We start from the raw sequence: 8,184 nt of genomic DNA on the forward strand, positions 1-8,184 counted from the left end.
TACAATGTTGTTTATTTTCTCAAATTAATATCAGTGTTTATTTTGGACTAATAAAACTCGCTGCCACATATAGAATCTGCAGAGATTGAAGTTACACTTATATATCCACCCACTTCAATGTGTATTTTTGTACATTGCAGGTTTGTATGCTTTCTCATTTCAGGTGTATTTTTCTTGAAATTCCCACCACCAGTTCATTCATGAGCCATCACCAAATTCCCTTCTGCCCTGCCACTCCCCTGTTTTGATCTCCCTTTCCTTCTTCCCCTGCAGAATGTCTCTGAATTATAGTTGCCTGCTAAGTTTTTTACATTTTTCCCCCTGATCCCTTATTTGGTTTCTCTGTATTCCTCCTCCTTTTTTTTTTTTTTTTTTGACTTCTAGTTTATTTCACTGAATATACTCCCTTCTAGTTTCATCCATGTTGCTACTGCCTCTTGTTGATCCAGTCATTTATGTATTTATGTTTGGGCTTTTGAGTTCTTTCCACATCTTACCTATGGTTATAGTGCCACAAAAAACACAGAGGGATAGGTATCCTTTTGAATTAGTGTTTGTGTGGTTTAGGTAGATTCCTAGGAATGGAAGTGTACCTACTATATGGTAGGTACATTTTTAATGTTCTGAGGAATATCCACACAGCTCTCTAAAGAGGTTGGACCAGTTTGCATTCCCACCGGCAGTGTAGAAGAGTTTCTTTTTCTCCACACCCTTGCCAACATTTGTTATTACTTTAAAAAAAAAAAAGATTTATTTATTTATGCATACAGAGCTGGGATACAGGCCAGAGGTGCAGGGGCAGTGAGAGGATTAACCAGAGACAGAGTGGGAAATAGAACAGGTAGATCAACGAAGCACACTGCTGAGGGGAGCATCGAGCAGGTCAGGAGAGGTCTGCCATGCCATGTGGATCACCTCCGGGGTGGGCCGGGATTGAATTCATGCTGAAGTGGCTTTGGCTTCTTAGTGCTGTCCTTTAACCCGCTGCACCACCAGGGAGGACCAGTTTATTATTTTTAATATGTGCCATTGACACTGGTGTGAGATGGTATCTCATTGTCATTTTGATTTGCATTTTCCTGATTATAAATAATATTGAACATGTTTTCATATACCTGATGGTCATTTGCACTTCCTCTCAACTTGATATCCTTTAGCATTGAGACATTAGTCTTTTACCTTTTACTCTATCTTTGCTCAGAGAATGGCTCTGAAACCCTGCCACTCCACATTGAAATGTTCGGTAAAGCATTACACTTGTTATAGAACCTGATTGTTTTCTAACATAACTTCTTAGATATCTTCTCCTATGCCCCCTTTCCTTTTAGAAATGCTAGTCTTTAATACTTTAATGAATACCATGGAGTGCAGCAATTTCTTGGATATTATGTTCTTATTTCCTTTTGGAATATCCAGAATATATACAATTGTGCATATATACTTGTTGAGTGTGTGTATATATTTGCATATATGTATGTGTGAATCTATGCATGTATGTTTGTATTACTTTTATTTTAATAACTACCATAACATTTCCCATAATGTAGTATCTACATTAATCTGCATTCCCACTAACAGTCGATAAGTGATGCTAGTTTTACAACTAGCATCATCATCATCTTGCTTGTCCCTCCCCTAGTGTTCCCTCAGATTGATGTGGTCCTTCTAATTTATTGTCCTTGCACTCCTATTTACATAAACCTTCCAAAGCTTACTTGATGCTTTGGTTTCCTTTTCCTCTTACCCTCTATCAAATATATCCTACAAATTTTCAGTTTGACTCAATCCCTTTTTGTTTGTGTAGAAATACCTTCTTCCTTGTAAAGCAACTGCTCTTATCTTATGAAACACCATCTTTTTATAATCTTCTGAGGACATTGTTGACTTTTCATAACAATCATTTAATGAAGTAAGCTGACTTTATTACTGGGATAGGTTTTGATTATGTTCTGACCACACATCATTTATCCTGGCGCTAGAACAACTAGAGTCAGTTATTTCCAAGATGAACAGAGATTCCTTACCAGGGTCTTGAAAAATGAAGCATGCAGATGCCTTAGGAAAATAAATAGCTCCTAAATACTTAATTGATACCTTTATGTTTCTTCAGTAAAGATAAGGAGAAGTTCACAAGCTATGATGAGATCCTAAATCACTGTCATATTTGGCAGTGAAAATGAAAATGAAATGGCATCTGTATTGGATTGTGGTTTCATTTCATCTATAAATCCAGACTACTAATATTTCTGTAATAATCATTGGGGAGACAAAATAATATATTCTGCATATACTTGTATAAATCTATTGCATTATATTATTATGCATGCATACATATCATATGCATTTCTATAAAGTTCAGATATTGTCAGAATTGACATAGGAACATGTTTAACATATAATTTCCTTTCACCTAAGGTAGCTCAGCTTATACTATTTTCATAAAATTGTAGAAGTGCATTTATGGCCTTTCTCTTTTTCATATATGAAGAATTTAAACATTGTAAGACATATCATTAGTGTAAGGGAGCTTGAAATAGTCACTTGAGAGATTATCACTTTATCAGTAAACTTCCATAACCCAGTGTTACCATTGTTACTGTATTCCCCACTGCATCTCACATGAGTCAGGGATTTTAACTAGAGAAGGTCATCCTCACCCATTTTATTGTTTGCTTCACATTCTGATGCCTATGATCATTTTTTTTTTGTTATTCTTTTTTCAATTAAAATGTCATCCAAATGAAGCAATAGAGTCATCAGTTTCATAATGTGCCAATATTTTGCAATTATATGAAAATTGTGTTTATATTGCCTTTGCATACCTATTTCTTTGTTTACAAATTAAAAGGCAAGTTGGAAGCAGAACACCACATTTTACTACTGTGTAGATGTGATTATGTCTAATTTAGTTTGTTCATCTCATAAATAAATTGCTTTCAAGCAAACATTCAGGCAATTTTTATGAGAACCTTTCAGAAATAAATGTTCCATCTCTGTGCTCTCATGCATTGTCCCTCTCCTAGCATGCAGCCCTCAACCTCTATCCATCAGGCAAAAGAGAGAGTGCAGGAGAAGGTGTAACTAAGCATATAGGTCCCTGAAATCAAAGTCTAAACAAGTGATGGATTTGGAGCCACGAGCTCTGTTTTTCAACTGAGGGTCAAAAACATCATTTTTTCCCCTTTAAATTCATTTTTTAATTGAGATAATTGGCATAGTACCATATGAAATTCAGAGGTATAGGATCAGACACCCTCAGATGTACATTGCCACACTTCATCCACCACAAGACACCCACTATTCTCCAAGACACCCACTATTCTCCCAATATTGCAAACCCTCCCAACATTGTTTCCCCACTTCTTCCATCCTGTCTGGAATCAATTCCACAGTCAAGTTTCTAGGTTTTGTTATTGGCTTGGTTTGGTTACACCTGGTTTCCTCTCTTCTCTATTCCATACAAGTAAAATCATCTGAAATTTCTCCCCTTCTGACTTACTTTGTTCAGTATTCTCACCTCAAGTTACACATGTTGTTACAGTGGGAAGAGTTCATGTACATGTTTGTGGCCAAATAGTATTCTGTTATATGTATTTACTATGTCTTCCTAATCTTTACTACTCCATCTTTGGGCACTTAGTTTTTGTTTTTTGTTTTTTGTTTCCCATAATCTGACTATTGCGAATAGTGCAACAATTAACATAAATGTGCATATGTCCCTTCAAATTATTATTTTTGCATTCTTCATAAGATACCTAGCAATAAAATTGATAGGTCATATATAGAACTAGTTTTAATATTTTGAGAGACTTTCATTTTGTTTTCAACTAGGTTTGAACCAGTCACATACTCTCAACAATGGTCTTTTAGGGTTCCTTGTTCTCAACATCTTCACAAGCACTTATTATTTCTAAACTCTATGATCTGGGCCATTATCAAAGTCTGTGGTGATATCATACTTTTGATTTGTAGTAAGTGATGATAAGCATTTTTGCATGAGTCTTTTATTGATGTGATATCTTCTTTGGAAAAATTTCTATTTAGATCTTCTGCCCATTTTTTTTTTAAGATTTATTTATACATACAGAACTGGGGTAGAGACCAAAGGTACAGGGGTGAGAGGATTCACCAGAGACAGAGTGGGGAGCAGAACAGGAAGACTTACTGAAATATACTGCTGAGGGGAGCAGTAGGCAGCTCAGGAGAGGTCTGCCCCTGCATGTGTGTCACTCCCCTGGCCGGGATCAAACTCATACTGCAATGGCTGTGATAGCTTCATAGTGCTGCACTTTACCTTGTCACACCACCAGAGAGGGTCCATTCTGCCCATTTTTTATTTGTTTTCTTTATGTTGAATTATGTCAGTTCTTTATTGATTTCAGATGTCAGCATTGTGTCAAATGCATAGTGTAGATATTTTCTCCCATTTAGTAAATTGTCTTGTTTTCCTGATAGTTTTTCAATGCAAAGATTTTATTTAGTTTGATGTATTTCATTTACTTATCTTTAAAAATGATTATCTTGCTATTGGAAATGAACCCAGAAAGATAACACTGTCAAGTGTTTTGACAGTTTTCTTCAATGCATTTTATGATTTTATGTCTTATACTAATATCTTTGATCCATTTAAATTTAATGTTTGTGTAAGGTGTGTGATGGTGATCTAGTTCCAGTCTTTCGTATGTGGCTGTCAGTTTTCCAAACACCTCTTTTGAAGAGGCTTTATTCCCACTAGTATATACCTTTGTCTTCTTTGAAGTGACTGTCTGGAGATGTGCGGGCTTATTTCTATTCTTTCAAATCTATCTAATTGATCAATTCATCAGTTTTTATTCCAGTACCATATTGTTTGATTATATGAAATTCTGAATATAGTTAAAATCTAGAAACATACCATAAATGTGGATGTTGAAGTCTCCTATTATTATTTTCATTGCTACTGATGTGTAATTTGACAATAATCACAGTATATATTTTGATTCTCTTTCATTTGTTAAATGTTTCTTTTTTAAGATTTATTTACTTATGCATACAGAACTGGGATACAGCAGTGCAGGATTTACCAGAATTAGAGTGGGGAGCAGAACAGGCAGACTGATGAAGTACACTGCTGAGGAGAGTAGTGGGCAAGATAGGAGAGGTCTGCTGTGCCATGTGGGGCACCTGCCAAGACTGAACTCACACAGAGAGGCTGCAGCCAACTTTGCAGTGCTACACTTTTACCAACTGCACCACCAAGGAGGGTCCTGTCAAATATTTATTGATGTTTGTTATATCATCTTGATTCTTGATATAGTGATCCCTTCAACATTATATAGTGTTGATCCCTATCTATTGTTGCTTTTTTTTTTTAATCTGGAAGACTTTCATATTGGATATAAATATAATTATCCATACTGTTTTATGTATGCCATATTTGTGTTTATGGTTGTTTTCCAGCATTTTACTTTGAGTTCATATTTGGAATTCAGATAAATTTCCTGGAGGCAGTAAAAAATTGAGTTTTGTCTTCTTTTTTTTTTTTAAGATTTATTTTATTTATGCATACAGAACTGAGGTACAAGCCAGAGGGGTGGGGGTGAGAAGATTTACCAAAATCAGAGTGGGAGCAGATCAGGCAGATCCAGTGAGACACAGTGCTGCAGAGAGCAGGCAGCAGGCCAGAAGAGATCTGCCATGCCATGTGGGTCACCTCCCTGGCCAGGGATGAATTCATGCAAAAGTGCTTGCTGGCAGCATTGAAGTGCTGTGCTCCAACCCTTTGCTCTACATGTGTCTTCTTATCAAACAGGCTACTATGTTCCTTTTAAAAAAGATTTATTTATTTATGCATTCAAGAACTGGCATACAGGCCAGAGATTCAAGGGGGTTGAGAGGCTTTACTCAAGACAGAGTAGGGAATCGACCAGGCAGATTGACTGAAGTACACTGCTGAGGGGAGCAGTGGGTGATACAGGGGGAGGTCTGCTGTGCCATGTGGATTAGCTCTCTGGCCCTGGTTTGAACTCATGCTGCTGTGGCTGCAGATAGCTTCATAGTGCTGAGGTGTATCCCCTTGTCCCAACAGGGAAGCCTCACTCTGTGCCTCTTGATTAATGGAATGACTTATTTAATATGGTGATTATTGACACACAAGGATATAATTTTATTTTTCCTTTTTTTGTTTTTTTTCTTTGTTTTTATGAATTTTCTTATCTTCATTTTCAATTTCAATTTAGATGGGAGAGTCCCTTTCTTTTTTTTTTAGGGAGTCTACTGTCATATTTCCTCAACTTTGGTTTGTAGAGAAAACTTGTATTTTTTTTTCTTTATTGCAGGATGAATTATTTTCAATATCCATTTTTATCATTCAGTATTTGAATATGTTGTTCCATGCTTTTGGTCCATAGGTTTTCCTATGAGAAAGTTGATATCACTGATAAGTTTATCTTTATAAGTTATCTACTTCTTTTCCCTAGTTACTTTCTCTATTCTTTATTTAACCTGACTTCTTGGTATTTTCACATCTGTGTGTTTTGGTATATGTTTAATTCCATACAGTATTTCTCTACATCTAATACGCAACAATGTGCTATGCTTACCCATTTTCATAGATATAGAGAAGCAATGGTTTTTATAAGAGATGGTGACAGAATGTGAGATCGCTAAGATCTTGAAAGTGTGATTTTTACAGAATTGGCTCATTCCTTTTATTATCTCTGACTTAAAACCACTCAAAGTTAATAGTAATGATTCTTATATACAAGAAAGAAAAATTAATGAGAATGAGGAGAGGAACTGTAGAGGAAGAACAGGGAACACTACTTTAAGGGGATGAGTTGTGTTCTATTATTTTCTGTAAGGCTAAATATTCTTCCTATCATTTTTTTTCCCTTTTTAAATACATGATAAAGACTAACTTGTTGGTTTATTGCTTTTTTATAGCCTTTTCAAAGATTTATTTATTTATTCATACAGAACTGGGGTACAGGACAGAAGTTCAGAGTGGGTAGCAGGCAGAACAGGCAGATTGACGAAGTACAATGCTGAGGGGAACAGAGGGTGGGTCAGCAGAGGTCTGTTGTGCCATGTGGATCACTTCAGAGCAGGGATGGAACTCTCACCTAAAGCAGATGCAGCTTGCTTGCCACCCATTTTACCTAAAGGGAGGACTGGTTTATTGCTTATTTTAATAAAATAGAGTCACATAAATTACTGGCTGAAAAGACTAATTAGAATACTACAAAGATAGCTTGTCTTGGAAAGTACTACTAATGAACATAAATTAGAATTTATGATATTTAAACAGGAAAGTAAGGAGTTGCAGGAAGCCAATACATCAATAGAGGAGTTTTTTGTTTTTTGTTTTTTGTTTTTTTTTCCCAGAAAGTAATGGAAGTAAAATAGACCAAAAGGAAGACCAAATTACTGAACATTAAATAACAATGACCAAAATGCAGGTGGAAGAAGAAAGATAATTACAAAGGAAAATAAAAATAAAAACCACTTCAAGATTTACCCAATTCCATTAGAAAAGACAACATAGTAATAAGGGTATCTTCAGAAAACTGGAAAAATCTTATAAAAATATTTTGAATAAAAGGTCAATGTAGATACATGGCATACTAGCATAGTGTGTGTGTGTGTGATATACATGAAATTAAATAACAGGGAAAATAAATACATGTAGAAGTCATTACAATGGTTACTTTTGCAATAAAGATTGATTTAAAAACGCATGGGGCCCTTCCTGGGGTCAGCAGGTTAAACTGAAGCATTGAAATCAAGCCACAGCCACTTCAGTATGAGTTTGATCCCCAACCCCAGTGCTGATCCACATGGTGAGATAGACCACTCCTGACCCTCCTGCTCTCCTCTGTAGTGTACTTCCTTGATCTGCCTGTTCTGCTCCCCATTCTGTGTATGAGTGGGGTAAATCCTCTTGCCCCACTGCACCTCTGGCCTGTACCCCAGTTCTGTATGAATACTAAATAAATCTAAAGTAATTCAAAAAAATAAAAATGCATGAAAGAAATTCTTGAGTAATGAAAATATTCTATATCTTTATCTCAATGATATCCATAAGCTAAAAAATCAATAACATGCATATTTATTTACATTTTATTTTAATTATTTCCAAAATTTTAAAAGGCATAGATAGTGATGACTCCAGAAACAGTAGTGAACGTCTGTTTTTTTGGTTTT

This window comes from Condylura cristata, unplaced genomic scaffold (assembly GCF_000260355.1).
Source record: "Condylura cristata isolate star-nosed mole 26May11 unplaced genomic scaffold, ConCri1.0 scaffold00004, whole genome shotgun sequence".
NCBI classification, from domain to species: domain Eukaryota; kingdom Metazoa; phylum Chordata; class Mammalia; order Eulipotyphla; family Talpidae; genus Condylura; species Condylura cristata.